A 15,597-nucleotide genomic window follows, 5' to 3' on the forward strand; every position below is an offset into this window, starting at 1 on the left:
CCCACAAACACCAGGAACCCCCACAAACAGCCCCCCGAAAACGGTAGAGTGAGCGAAATCACAGAAAATGGAAAAACTTTTTCCCCAGGGATTGTCTCCAAAACACTTTCTTTCGGGTATTAGACCTTCCCAGCAATGGCCCCAGAACTGTCAACCCGGGCGAAAACAAGTTTAATACCCCCAACAAGCCAAAAGGAAAAACCCGGGAAAAGCCACACTTAGGAAACTTTGGGCCTACCTGGAATGCAGTCCAAATGAGCTCTGCAGCTTGGCCCTAACTCCCTTTTTCCACTACGGATTTTCTGAAAAACAAATGCAATCAACATTAGACTGTGGCAGCAGTGCTCCCAGACCCCAAAACCCACCCCCAAAAACCTGGAAGCCCCCCAAAAAGCACCCCAAAGACAGGCAAGTGAGCAAAAACTCAATATACTTTTTCACCTCCGATTTTCTCCAAACCACTTTTATCCGGTATTAGACCTTCACAGCAATGCCCCAGACCCGTCAACTCACCCGCAAAGAAGTAAAACACCCCCACAAGTGCAGAGTCTTTCTTCATTGGGCATAATCCAGCCATCTGCTTTGAGGGAAATAGGAGTCTGGAGGACGAGGATAGAGGAGCATGTTCTTGTGAACTTGTGAACCTGAGGAATGCAGACTGCGGCACCTTCAAATCAATAAGCAAATAAGTGAAGACAGTTCTGCTGATGGGCTTGTTTTTGTGATTAGGTGATTAACGTTTTTTTTATATAGATTTTGCAAAACAAAGAAAGACAGACACACAGGAATAAAAGTGAATAAGGACGAAAAAGAAAGTTAGTGATTCATTGACTCATTTTCAGGGCTCGGTGTCAGGGAAGAAGAGTTCGTCCTCAAACTCTGCTAATTGAGACAGGAGTAGGTCAGTTAACAGAGAAGAACTTCCCTCATCTAAGTTGGTGTCCTCCTCGTCTTCTTCCTGCGTGCATTCTCGTATTTTGTAATCTGGTGGTATGAAGTGCTGATTCATCTTGATCATTGTTAACCTCTCCATATTTTTGGGTGAGAGACGGGTCCTTTTGGAAGTTACAATGCCACCAGCAGCACTGAAAACACATTCAGAAGACATGCTTGCGAGTGGGCAAGATAAGTAATTTATAGCCAGGTTGGTGATCTCTGGCCACACATCTCTTTTCCCATGCCAATACGCCAATGGGTCATGATGAACATAGACCTCTGTTGAGTCATTCAGATAGGCCTGCACCATCGACTCAAGGTTCTCCAGGGTTCCTCCAATTTGCTTACTTTTTTCTGGGACCTTTTGAGAAGCAAACCCAAGCTGAGTTAGCCAATCCTCTTCTTCACACAATATTACTGTTGTGTCTGGTGCAGATGATACGGTTGCTGGTGTCGTTAACGGCTGAGAGGGAAAATCACTCACTTCTGCCACAGATGCAGAAGTGGATTTTTTTGACTCCGGATGGCCTGCTGATGCTGATGTACTGCCTTTTCCTTCAATTTCCTGCCATTCTCTGTCAAACCGAGTGGCTGACACAGCTAGACAATGTTTGTACTTTGTAACATCTGCGTCATCAAAAGGAAAGAATACTCTGCCTGCCACTGCCTTTTTGTACCGTGGATCCAGAATAATAGCAGAAATGTAATGCTGTTCTGTGTGTATTTTTTCAAGACATTCATCGCGAAGTAGGCGCTGTAATAACTTCTCCGCCAACTCAAATGCTTCTTGCTTTCCATATTTTTGAAACGTAGAAGACACCGCCTTCAGTTTGTCCTCTAGCATGCGCAACAATGGGATAGCTTTTCCCAAATTACAGTCCTCCCTGCTGACTGCACGCGTGAAGACCTCAAAAGGACGAAGCATGTCTGTCAGGCTTTTAACTAGCTCCCATTGCTCCACCTGTATCCTCAGGTCTATCATAGGTGTACCCAGTTTAAAGAAATACTGATCGACTACCGCATACTGCTCATACAGACGCTCAAGCATGTAGAAGGTTGAGTTCCAACGTGTTACCACGTCCTGGATGAGTGCTTTCACTGGCACTTTACGTTCATGTTGCAGGCACCTCAGCTGCTTCCGGGCCTTAAAAGAATGGTTGAAATGTGTGCACATTCTTCGGCAGGTGGTCAGTAACTCGTAGACTGGACTTTCTTCATGCAAGAATTTTTTAACAACCTGGTTTATACAGTGGGCCAAACACGGCACTCTGAAATAGTTACCCTTATCCATGGCCTTAACTACATTAGAGCCATTATCCGTGGAAACATAACCAATCATGCGTTTTCTTGGGGACGGCCATTGAAAGACCTTTGTCTTAAACTCATGCAAAATGTTTTCTGCTGTATGAGTTTTCTCCATGGCAAACATGGCTACTGTTGCATTTTTACGAGCAGCTTTATAAACTTTGTCCGTGTCAACACCTGCGTTTAGCTTTGCTTTAACCCCTGAAAAAGAGACCCAGTGTGCAGTGATGCACATGTAATCAAGGGCTTGGCAACTGGTCCACATGTCTGTTGTCAGATGTATAGTGTGAACAGCACTCTTCTGCAAAGCTGCCCCAATCACCTCCAGCACATCTTCATGTAGTGCTGGAACCGCAACTCTGGCAAAATAGAACCGTCTAGGAACCTTCCATTTAGGGCAGAGCGTTGCCACCATTTCGAGAAAACCCACCCCTTCCACAAAAGAAAAAGGGAGAAGGTCCAGCGCTAGCACTTTAGCCAGCTTAGTGTTATACAGACGTGCCGTTGGGTGGTTGCGTTCAAATGGCGCATCTGAAAACAACATGCTTCTAATGGTGGGCTGGACCATGATTTTACGGGATGATGATGACTTTTTCGACCCAGTTATGCTCAGTGATGATGATGAACTTTTTCGCATTGGTGTCTCATTCTCTCCCACATTCCTAGTGTGGCTCATATATCTTGCAGGGGGTGTGCTGCTGACAGGGGTACTGGGTGTAACTGAAGGAATGTTTGACGCTTCTTCCTCCACGTCATCATCAGATGAAACATCAACGGATACAATTTGTTGGCTTGCAATTCGGGCTGCCTTGATCTCCCTTAGGTGCGCATGCCATTTGACAGTGTGCTGTCTTTCAAGATGACCTCTCTGGCCTCCGGTACCATAGTTGGTACCAAGCTTACCATGACTAACTCGAACCTTACAAATGGTACAAATGGCTAAGTCCCAAACTGCGGACTTCAAATGTCTGTGGGGGGTGGAGGAGGCGATACTGGGAATGCTAATGCCAGATGAAGTGGTGGATGTGTGTTGCCGAAATTTACTACGTTGTGCACTAACAGCACCACTAATTGAGGAAATGGAGGTCGAGGTGGATGGAGGTCCCCTCTGGCGAGAAAATATGGAAGCTGTAGGTGGTGGTGTACTAGTTAACTGCATTGGTGGTGGTCCCATTGACACGTCGCCAACATCACGCTCAGCAGCATTTCGAAATAGGGTAAAAATGTCTGTTTGCTGCATGCCCGCTGAGGCTGGAGTGACGTGTATGATGACTGCGTCGTCGTCGTGAGAGTCTTCATCAGCAGGAGTTTACGCCACTTCTTGTTCAGCGTCATCATCACATTCCATAACTATGAGACTTTCGGGGACCTTCCTTTTACGCTTAGCTACCTTTGTCAGATCATGGTGTGCCTCACTCTCAGACAGCACTGTTGGTTCCCAATTTTGATCCATATCATCAGAAGGAAGGGGGCTTGAATAAGATGTAGACACCATCCTTGATCTTTTCCTTGCTGGGGATCTGGAAGACAATGAATCATCAGGAGGAGTGGCTTCCTCAGATGATAGTACCTCAGCTTGAATGTCGATTTCCTGATGTGCCCCTACTTCGGGAGGAACAACTATTGTGGGCACTTGTGCCGCTCCATGCACCTCTGCTTGTGCCTCTCCTTGCGCCGCCTCTCCGTCCACATGTACTTGGGCTTGTACTTGCACATGTGGTTGTTGTTGCGGCTGTGGTTGTTGAACACTCGTCAGATGAGTTACAACAACCTGTGTTGATTGAGGAATGCTGCTACTTTCTTGCAATGAGCCAACATCACTGGTCGATGGTGATTGAACAACTATACTGGCTGCCTCTGCAGCACTCAAGGGCTTGGACCTAAGTTGGCATGGTGGTGGTGGCAGTGAGCCCAATGGAGCGGAGGTGCTGCTCCCAGCTTGGTCCCTAGCAGACCCCGCTGCTGCTGCAGGTGTACATTTTGTTTCCCCCAAAAAATGTGGCGGTCGGCACACCAGTCTCCTTGGTAAGTGACGCCACTTGCTTCTTCTGCTCCTTACTGGCAACTTTCTTGCTAGAGGAGCTAAGGGCAACTTTTTTGGGGGCCATCTTCTTCAGATGTCAGATCAGCAGGCCGCAGTTGCACAAGTTGCAGAGTTGTCTGTGGCCACACGTGACGTTGTGCTGCACACACCGCAGCAGGACTTCTTCCTGGCACTGATGAGGAACAATGAGGCTGATGATTCGTCTTTCTGCACCTAAAAGCAAACGAAGCCAGAGGAACATCAGTTAAATAAATGTTGCATATGTAGCGCTTCAATTAATAGTTTGCAAGTAAGCATTTTTATTATACCCACCCCCCAAAATGGAAAGACCAATAAAATGCAGCACTGGCAGAGTACCCCTGGGCATAATGGATGAAAGCATGGCAGACTGGGTGCAGGCCTATGGCACAACAAAGCACAGTGCCTGGCTTCAAAATGCCCCCTAGACCCCCACCCACATGGCCAGGCCCTGCCTGGACCAGGCCTCAAAATGGCCCCCACCCACATGGACAGGCCCCCACTCCACCCCACCCCAAAAAGTCGAAAAACACACAAGAATCACCACAATCCAATGCCATCCATGCCCTCCATGATGTTTACATTAAAGAGACCCCACCGAAAGACTCAGTCCATGCACCACTGAGTACCCCTGGGCAAAAGGCCCCAACAACAGCCAAAAAATCGAAAAACACACAAAAATCACCACAATCCAATGCCATCCATGCCCTCCAAGATGTTTACATTAAAGAGACCCCACAGAAAGACTCAGTCCATGCACCACTGAGTACCCCTGGGCAAAAGGCCCCAACAACAGCCAAAAAATCGAAAAACACAAAAAAATCACCACAATCCAATGCCATCCATGCCCTCCATGATGTTTACATTAAAGAGACCCCACAGAAAGACTCAGTCCATGCACCACTGAGTACCCCTGGGCAAAAGGCCCCAACAACAGCCAAAAAATCGAAAAACACATAAAAATCACCACAATCCAATGCTATCCATGCCCTCCATGATGTTTACATTAAAGAGACCCCACAGAAAGACTCAGTCCATGCACCACAGAGTACCCCTGGGCAAAAGGCCCCAACAACAGCCAAAAAATCGAAAAACACACACAAATCACCACAATCCAATGCCATCCATGCCCTCAATCATGTTGAAATTCAAGACACCCCACAGAAAGACTCGGTCCATGCACCACTGAGTACCCCTGGGCATAATGGATGAAAGCATGGCAGACTGAGTGCAGGCCTATGGCAAAACAAAGCACACTGCCTGCCTTCAAAATGGCCCCTAGACCCCCACCCACATGGCCAGGCCCTGCCTGGACCAGGCCTCAAAATAGACCCACCCACATGGACAGGCCCCCACCCCACCCCAAAAAGTCAAAAAACACACAAAAATCACCACAATCCAATGCCATCCCTGCCCTCCATGTTGTTTACATTTAAGAGACCGCACAGAAATACTTGGTCCATGCACCACTGAGTACCCCTGGGCATAATGGATGAAAGCATGGCAGACTGGGTGCAGGCCTATGGCACACCAAAGCACACTGCCTGGCTTCAAAATGGCCCCTAGACCCCCACCCACATGGCCACGCCCTGCCTGGACCAGGCCTCAAAATGGCCCTCACCCACATGGACATACCCCCACCCCACCCCCAAAAGTCGAAAAACACACAAAAATCAACACAATCCAATGCCATCCATGCCCTCCATGATGTTTACTTTAAAGAGACCCCACAGAAAGACTCATTCCATGCACCACTGAGTACCCCTGGGCAAAAGGCCCCAACAACAGCCAAAAAATAGAAAACCACACAAAAATCACCACAATCCAATGCCATCCATGCCTTCCATGATGTTTACATTAAAGAGACCCCACAGAAAGACTCAGTCCATGCACCACTGAGTACCCCTGGGCAAAAGGCCCCAACAACAGCCAAAAAATCGAAAAACACACAGAAATCACCACAATCCAATGCCATCTATGCCCTCAATCAAGTTGAAATTCAAGACACCCCACAGAAAGACTCGGTCCATGCACCATTGAGTACCCCTGGGCATAATGGATGAAAGCATGGCAGACTGGGTGCAGGCCTATGGCACAACAAAGCACACTGCCTGGCTTCAAAATGACCCCTAGACCCCCACCCACATGGCCAGGCCCTGCTTGGACCAGGCTCAAAATGGCCCCCACTCACATGGACAGGCCCCCACCCCACCCCAAAAAGTCAAAAACACACAAAAATCACCACAATCCAATGCCATCCCTGCCCTCCATGATGTTTACATTAAAGAGACCCCACAGAAAGACTCGGTCCATGCACCACTGAGTACCCCTGGGCATAATGGATGAAAGCATGGCAGACTGGGTGCAGGCCTATGGCACAACAAAGCACACTGCCTGGCTTCAAAATGGCCCCTAGACCCCCACCCACATGGCCAGGCCCTGCCTGGACCAGGCTCAAAATGGCCCCCACCCACATGGACAGGCCCCCACCCCACCCCAAAAAGTCGAAAACACACAAAAATCACCAAAATCCAATGCCATCCATGCCCTCCATGATGTTTACATTAAAGAGACCCCACAGAAAGACTCAGTCCATGCACCACTGAGTACCCCTGGGCAAAAGGTCCCAACAACAGCCAAAAAATCGAAAAACACACAAAAATCACCACAATCCAATGCCATCCATGCCCTCCATGATGTTTACATTAAAGAGACCCCACAGAAAGACTCAGTCCATGCACCACTGAGTACCCTTGGGCAAAAGACCCCAACAACAGTCAAAAAATCGAAAAACACCCAAAAATCACCACAAGCCAATGCCATCCATGCCCTCCATGATGTTTATAGTAAAGAGACCCCACAGAAAGACTCAGTCCATGTGCCACTAAGTACCCCTGGGCAAAAGGCCCCAACAACAGCCAAAAAATCGAAAAACACACAAAAATCACCACAATCCAATGCCATCCATGCCCTCCATGATGTTTACATTAAAGAGACCCCACAGAAAGACTCAGTCCATGCACCACTGAGTACCCTTGGGCAAAAGGCCCCAACAACAGTCAAAAAATCGAAAAACACACAAAAATCACCACAATCCAATGCCATCCATGCCCTCCATGATGTTTATAGTAAAGAGACCCCACAGAAAGACTCAGTCCATGCGCCACTAAGTACCCCTGGGCAAAAGGCCCCAACAACAGCCAAAAAATCGAAAAACACACAAAAGTCACCACAATCCAATGCCATCCATGCCCTAAATGATGTTGAAATTCAACAAAACAGTTGTATCATGCACCCATAACTAACCCTGGTCCTACTGGATACTGTGGCTACCCACAATATATTTTATATAATGTTCTGAAAAAGTTCCAAAATTGTAGTTGCAGCAACTGTAATGCCCTAAACAAACTTACCTGTGAATTTTTTAATCCAAAAGTGATCCAAAGAAAGTCAAAAAGGCCTCAAATCCAAATATCCAGCAGCATCCACAAAAAGTAATCCTTCCAGGTCAAGATCCAAATCAAAGTGACCAGGACATGAACGAAGCACTGAGAGGAGCCTGCTGGACAGGAACAGGAAGTTGGAGACTGTGGGGGCACTTCCTTTCTCCCACCCCCCCAAAATGGACTCCTTGCAAAAAAAAGTGCAGGCAAATGTCAACCTGAGGAGTTATTCTGATAAAAATCATCATTTTCAGAAGGTTTATGCTGCCTGCTGGTGGATTTCTTGTGCAGAATTGCAAATTTTGCAATTTCGCGAGCACGAGATTGTTGCTGCCCACCGCATCTACGTGTTCGCAATTGTTTACTCCCGCGATGCGTGATCAAGGGCCTTTATGACGTACTCGCCTTGAGAAACTCTCGCTGTGCAAGGTGGTGGGCCGAGATGACGTAATCGCGGTCGACAAACTCCCGCGGGATCACGCAGCAAGATCCAAAATGGCGCAGCACACGCAAACATGGAGAAAAACAACTCTTCAAGCGCTGAATGACGGTAAGTGAACGCCGCGCGCCGCAATATTGTATTTGTCAAGCGCGACCAAGCAAAAAAATCCGCTGGGTGCGAATTTGCGGCAAATTCGCGAGAATTCGTGGATCGTGAATTTGCCGAAAATTCGCAAATTCCGCGAGCGGAACGGATTTTACGCCCATGCTTATATAAGAGATACATTAATGACATATTCATTCTATGGAAGGGATCTGAACAAGCCTTACTTCAAGCTATAGCCAATTTGAACCAGTTAAATTACAGAATCAGTTTTACCCACAAAATACACAAGGAACAGATTACGTTCTTGGATGTCATGATACACAATGTTGCTGGGACATTGGAAAGTACAGTTTAAACGAAAGCCACCTATCGGAATAATCTTCTACACTTCAAAAACTTTCATCAATATTCTTTAAAGAAACATCTACCATATTCCCAGATACTACGATTAAAAAGAATATCGTCCACAGAAAAATCTTTCAACGAGAGTATGCAGAATACCTTAACTAAATTCAGAGAGCGAGGCTACCCCAAAGAAATACTAGAGGAAGCAGAGTCTAAAGTTCAAAAGTTTAAGCGATTCAACTTGTTAAAACAACAAGTCAAATCCAAAGAAGATAACAGAATGGTCTTTGTCTCAAAATACTCCACTGAAAGTCAGCACATCAAGAGAATCATCCTTAAACATTGGCCCTTACTAACCCTTGACGAGAATTTCAATGGAATATTTTCCAACCCACCAAGATTCGCATATCAACGTACCAAAAACATCAAGGAACTATTAAACCAGAAAGAGGATCAAAAACGTCTTACATACAAGGGTACTTTACCATGCCACAATTGTGGCAATTGCAATGCCATATTAAAAGGTAAAGAATTCCAACACCCCAACCAAGGATCAAAAATAAAACTAAGGGTGACAGCAACGAGTGACAGCAGTAATTTGATTTATATGATCAAATGCCCATGTGGTTTGGCCTATGTGGGCGAAACGAAAAATTTAAACTCGGTTAACTGAGCATAAAAGCAACATCCGCACTAGAAGTTCAAAATCACCATTGGCTACACATTGCACTACCCATGAAAACAATCCCAGTCAGTTTCTGTTCCTAGTGTTGGAGCAAACCCAGATTCTCCAAGGAAGAGACAACACACAATATCTACTATGTAGAGAGATATTTTGGATGAACTTTTTTTATACAGTACATCGGAAAGGACTTAATGATCGTTAAATCATGAGGACATTTGTAAATAAGTGGTATTGTTGTTGGTTGAAATTAAGACAGTGAAATATCTCTCAATAATGTGATAACCTCTTTTACATTGTTACATTTTCATATATATGCACCTTTGACATGTAACGCAGCTGTTTCTCACCGGGCTACACCCTTTTTAGGAACCTTGGTTTGGTATGAATAATTAACCATGTTGTTAATATCACATTTTTTCGGGGTCTTTTTTCCTTCAAAAATCACCCGACCGTAGTATTTTTTCGACTTCGCTCGTGCGGTCACGTGACACCCTCGCATGTCGATTTATGGTGTAGTCAACAATCGTATGTGGAAGCTGAACGGAAACACCCAAGGAGACCCACGGTTTCTCTACTCGGGATAAGAGGCATTCTCAACTCATCGCTGTTAGTTTTTTCCGCAGAGAGAAACAGGACAATTGACCGATTTTCTTACGTTTTGCTGTTTTTTCAGTATAAGACGTGCCAAAAACGAGACCTCAACTACCGCGTATACACATAGTTGGAACTTTTGAGTTTTTCTCTTTGAATTATATTGAACGTATTACATGCTTACCGCTTTGCCGATTGTGGAAATAGTTATCAAATATGTGTATTGATTCACAGGCCACACGTAATTTTTTTAAGCATACCGTTGTATGACTCTGGTCATGTATGTAAATTTTGTTTTTGACATGGAGTTGGGTGAATTAGTGCGATGACACAAACGTGACATTTCTGTACTCCGTGTTCTTTTAATATTGGGTTAATCTTACAACACGGTTCACTGTGGTTCTTAAGAATTTTTTTTACCTTTGCATGTTTTCTTGTTCTTCTATGTACTCTGACTACATGGTTACAACCATCGTTTTCACCAAGGTGCACCTTGGGATATAATGTTTTTCAAATAAGAAACAGCTTCAAAAAGTGGTTTACAAAAGTAAGACGCATATCGTTTCTTTATAATGCTGTGTATATCCTTTTTGTTTACAGAAATAACATTCCCTGATGAAGGGCTAGACCCGAAATGCACTGGGCATGGGCTTGAAATCATTGATGAATATGATTTGTGTTTGAAAAATATTTGGAAAAGAAAGAAAATTGAAATAAACATTGCAGGAAATTTTCAAGAAATTGTAATGAACTTTATTAAAACTACATCTCTGAGTGCATTTGGAGACGTTTTCCACTGTCGAGATAACGCTATATGATTCATTTATCTCCTCTCACTTAGGAGGAATTACCAAATAGCACCTACCCACCTCATTACATTGTTCACACCATTTACATCAGGAGCGCGATTGTTCTTCAGTATATGGTTAATATTGCAGAGATGCGAGACCCATCAGGAAGGTAGGTTTTTTGAAGCCTTGTGCGGCCCCCTCATCCCGCCCCGCCCCACCACCTTCGAGCAAAATTGGCGCCACTGCAGACATCAATGCCAGCTTCTGAACTCATCCATTTAATTCACATGGAAAGTGTGACTGATGCTCCTAGTTTATTTGGTTTCTGTAAAACAATGAGTAGTCGGCCCTTTGAAGTCTGAAAGAAACTCCCTGAACTATCCTCATGCTTTCAAACCTTGCACTACATGCAACCTAGATTTATCAGGAAAGGCTGGATACAATACGCATTCAGAAAATGTCTTTGTACGAATGAAAATATGAAAAGAGGAACTCACAGGAGAATATTCTCTACCTGCTAAATCCAAATAGTAGATACTCACCTACAGAATATCAAACAAAACAACCTAGTCAGATTAGCAGGCAACAGTTTTTTACTTACTTCTGGTTATTTGGCAATCTAAGAACTTTAGTACAATGTTCATATTCCATGATACATCGACTTAGATGGTTAGTCAGTCTGATCCCTCACAATAGTTTACATATTATCAGGTGCTCGCCCACCCATTCTATCAGAGTATGTCTCACTGACATGGCTGATCGAAAATGATTTAGTCACCTGTAAACAAATCCATTGGAAGTCAACTGAGACAGAATTTGTTTTTATCAAATGCAACGCTGAGATTGAGGGCACTGAAGAGAGTGTCAACCAAGATGGCCATCAGCTAATGCTGCTGCGACCCTCCCCCTACTACAATCCCTCTATTAATCTGTACATTCTGGGCACATGTACTTGCGAGACCTGGACCTGATTTACATCAACTGTGGGAGATAGCAAATAGTTTTTTTTATTCAGAGCCAAATAAATTGCCTGAGGGGCTCCTTTATGGGATCTAGGGCATGGGCCTACTTAGGCCTGGGCGAACTCCGGGGCCTGATTGCTCAGCCACAGGGACTTTCCCAACTTCCGGCTGTGAGCTGTGCAGCTCCCCCAGGCAGTTCTGGCTGTGGACTGCGCTGCTTGGCGCTCAACCACTGGATTCCCATTACGAGAACGGAGGCTGACATTATGCATTACTCCTTTAATGCAGTCCAAGCAACCGCTTACATCACAATATTAAAATGTTCACGTATAGAACAATAGCAGAGACAGAGACTAGAACATAGGAACACATGAAAGGCATGAGCCATCAACAATCTGCCTCTTTTAAATGAGGCTCCAAGCAGATAGGTTAATTTTCCTTCATTACCATTATTCCTTTTTATCTCTATTTTGAAGTTCCCTTGTGTGTGGCTTAACCCCACTCCCCCTTCCTACTGCCTCTATACCGATCTCCAATTTACTGAGATCCCCCTATACATGAACTTATTTTCCTCCACATTTAAAAGAGGCAGATTGTTGATGGCTCATGCCTTTCATGTGTTGCTATTGTTCTGTTTTGGAACCTTTTAATATTGTGATGTAAGCGGCTGCTTGGACTGCATTAAAGGAATAATGCATAATGTCAGCCTCTATGTCTTTAATGAAATCCAGATTCTCTAGTCATGTTAATATGAGATTCGCAATTCCTGCTGACATTGAAGAGAGGAGCCAGGCCTTTCATTGAAAACAGGGCCAGGTATTTAGGTATTTTCTCTCCTGGTACCGAGGTAGGCCTGCATCAGTGATGGGCCTGCATAAGGTCTCTCTGAGGGGGAACTACCCAATAGAGTGCTATCAATGGAACCTGACGTAGAGGTGCCACAAACAGTTGGACTGCTGGGCCCCGTGGTGGCCCTTACTGAGCTAGTGGTCACTGGCTCCTGAGACCTCAATTCTGACACTTGGGTGACCAAAGACAGCCACAACAATTTGCCTGTGTGGTGAGCTGAGATGGGCGATGGGCATCAATTGTGACACCTCTATCTTTTTTAACAGCTGCGACTGTGCCCTATTGACCTTGTCTCCTAGGGGCCCTTCCCTAGCTTCTAAACACCGCTGGCTCTGCCCTACGTGGATCTGGTTCACCGGTAACATAGGTTGTGTGACCCTAATCATTATCTGGCTGGAGGGAGCAGTCTCTGGGGTAACTAAATGGGCCTAATATTCGCAATGGTTGTTCCCCCTGGGCTTGATGCACACTAAGTGCATTTTTCTTCTCTTTTAAAAATTATCATTTGTTGATTCTTAAAATCTTTTTAACTTCTTATGTTTAAATTATGTTTTTACTATTTTTTAAATAGTATGATTGATTCCTTTGCACTTCTATCGCGACCCTTTTGTAAAATGTTTGAGCTTATAATTAAATGAAACTGCAATCATCCATGCTGACATTGATTATGTTTTAATGTATTGTCTAAATTTACTTTGTGCCTTTTTGGCTGGAATAGCCTCAATAAAGCTTAAATGATGATGACTAAGTGCCTACTGTCACCGGTTTGTTCAATCAGATTGTTCACCATTTTTTGTGAATTGTGTGTCTCTCTTCTATTCCGTACACTGAGGGTGAGTGCTGAGCTCTGAACACTTACTATGGGGAAGGCCGACAATAGGCAACGTAAGATCACAGTTGTTACTAGAAAGGTGAAAAGAAGTAATCTCCCAGATAATGATTCCTCTAGCATGCATGTTGATGGGGGAAAAATTGCAAAAAACACAGTTGATGGACAGAATGTAGAACAATGTCATACATTCACCCCAGTACAAGGATCTGGGCCTAAATCCATAGTTTTTTTGCACTCCACACCACCCTGGGTTAGACACTGGCTATATACAAATCAGCTCTGACCCTGTGCCTCGTGGGAACAGTCCAGTCCGAACTACCAAGCCATGATGGGGGAGGCTGCCCCTAACTCCCCGGATATCTGCACCATGCTAATTAACATGCAAAGCAGTTTTCAAACAATAGATCAAAAGATTGGATCTTTCACGTCTAGGGTTGACACCTTGCAGCATCATCTGGAGAGGTTTGCTAAGTAATTGAATGGGGAGGAGGGACATATCTTCGAGTATGATGAAAAATACGCTCTAAAAAACTACAAGACCTGGAAAAGGTTGTTGAAATGCCCTATGAGGAATTTGACGCACATTCATTCTGGAATAATCTGCGCACTGTAGGAACCCCAGAGTACATAAATGTGGGGAAGATGGAGCACTTTTTAAAAAAAATTTATTCATACCTTGTTTATTACTAATAACCTTTCACCCATGTTTTAACTGAAATGAGCCACACTCGTTGTAGGCCCAATGTCTACCGGTGCTGCCCTGACCCATCATTGCATGCATACTAAACTATAAAGACTGTGATATAAATATTAAATTAGCTCAATAATTAAAAGATAACTTTTGGGGACTTCAAGATCTCAATTATTCCTGATTTTATACTGGTTTTCCAGGAGGCACCCTGTGCTCTTCTCCCTACAAAAATAAATTTGCAGGGGATGGTATGGAATATGCAATGCATTCTCCTGCCAAGCTCTGGTTTACGTCTTATGGAAAGCCAATGTTTTTTCAGTGACCCAAAATCTAAGCTATTCTTTCTAAAAAGACTCAGGAGGGATCTTCAGCAACACTCAACGTCATGTCATCCCTTTACCCCTTCACTGCGGCGGCTATTCCGCCGCAGTGCTAAAGGGGCGGGGCGGCCGCGTGGCGGCCGCATGCTGGTGACGGAACCGCTCCGTCACCAGCCGCGGTTGAGCTGTGCTCATGACGGAGCGGTTCCATCACGGCCCCGCCCGCTCAATGGAACGTCCAGCGCAGGCGCGGAATTCGCGCCACGCAGGCGTGCCGAGTGGGCAGTAACGGAACCGCTCCGTCATCAGTACAGCGCGACCGCAGCTGATGACGGAGTGGTTCCGTCACCAGCAGGGGAGGGGTTAATATTGATGACAATGATTGACTAGACATACAGTCAAACACTGTTCACCTTATTATCTATCCAACATGCCCCCTCTCATTTCCTTTACAATAGAACATGCATCCTAATATTTATAATGTGGTTATGGTTTGCATATTTGTCAAATGCATAATGTGCAAGCTTATGTTCAGAATTTGCTAACAATTTCTCTCTCGCTCTGTCCTAAGTGCCCGGAACTTATCCTTAAAAGGAGTAGGCACTTGGAGCCTGCCACAGAACACTTCTATTGGTACTTACCTATGGTTGACCTCTGGCACCTCCATGTGAAGCTCACACTGAGGGTGTTTCTTTTTAAGTACTTAATTGTTTCCTTTACCAAGAAGTGGATTAATGTTGTAGGAAACTTACACTCTTCATTAGGGTTTACAGTGTGGGAGGGATGGTATTGGGATATTGTTGTGTTCCTGTTTCTTTTTCTTTCATTTCAACTGACTATCTGACACACCTCCATGGTATTATACTGCTAATATGGCTTACACAATATTCAAGTGCAAAAACCCAGCATGCACAGGTTGGGATCCCTACTCACCACACAGAGTTAACATGGCTTAAATCGATACAACAAAACTGATTTGTTTGGCCTTAACTAACTGCACACAACCAGACAAATACTTGCTTATCCCAACCGCCACTAGTTGGAGATAGTGCTTCTTCAAGAAACACATATCTGACTCGTCATACAGAGCACTTCCCCAAATCGTGGGGCACCACCAGAAACGTCTTTTCCCATAGCTTTCATGCTAAGGGGAATGCAATCCTAAAATGACCCACACTTATCACTATTGACATGAAACCACTATTGCTGACTCGGAAGGCAAATATATTCTATTTCAT

Source organism: Lissotriton helveticus, chromosome 6 (genome assembly GCF_964261635.1).
Source record: "Lissotriton helveticus chromosome 6, aLisHel1.1, whole genome shotgun sequence".
In the NCBI taxonomy this organism is placed as follows: domain Eukaryota; kingdom Metazoa; phylum Chordata; class Amphibia; order Caudata; family Salamandridae; genus Lissotriton; species Lissotriton helveticus.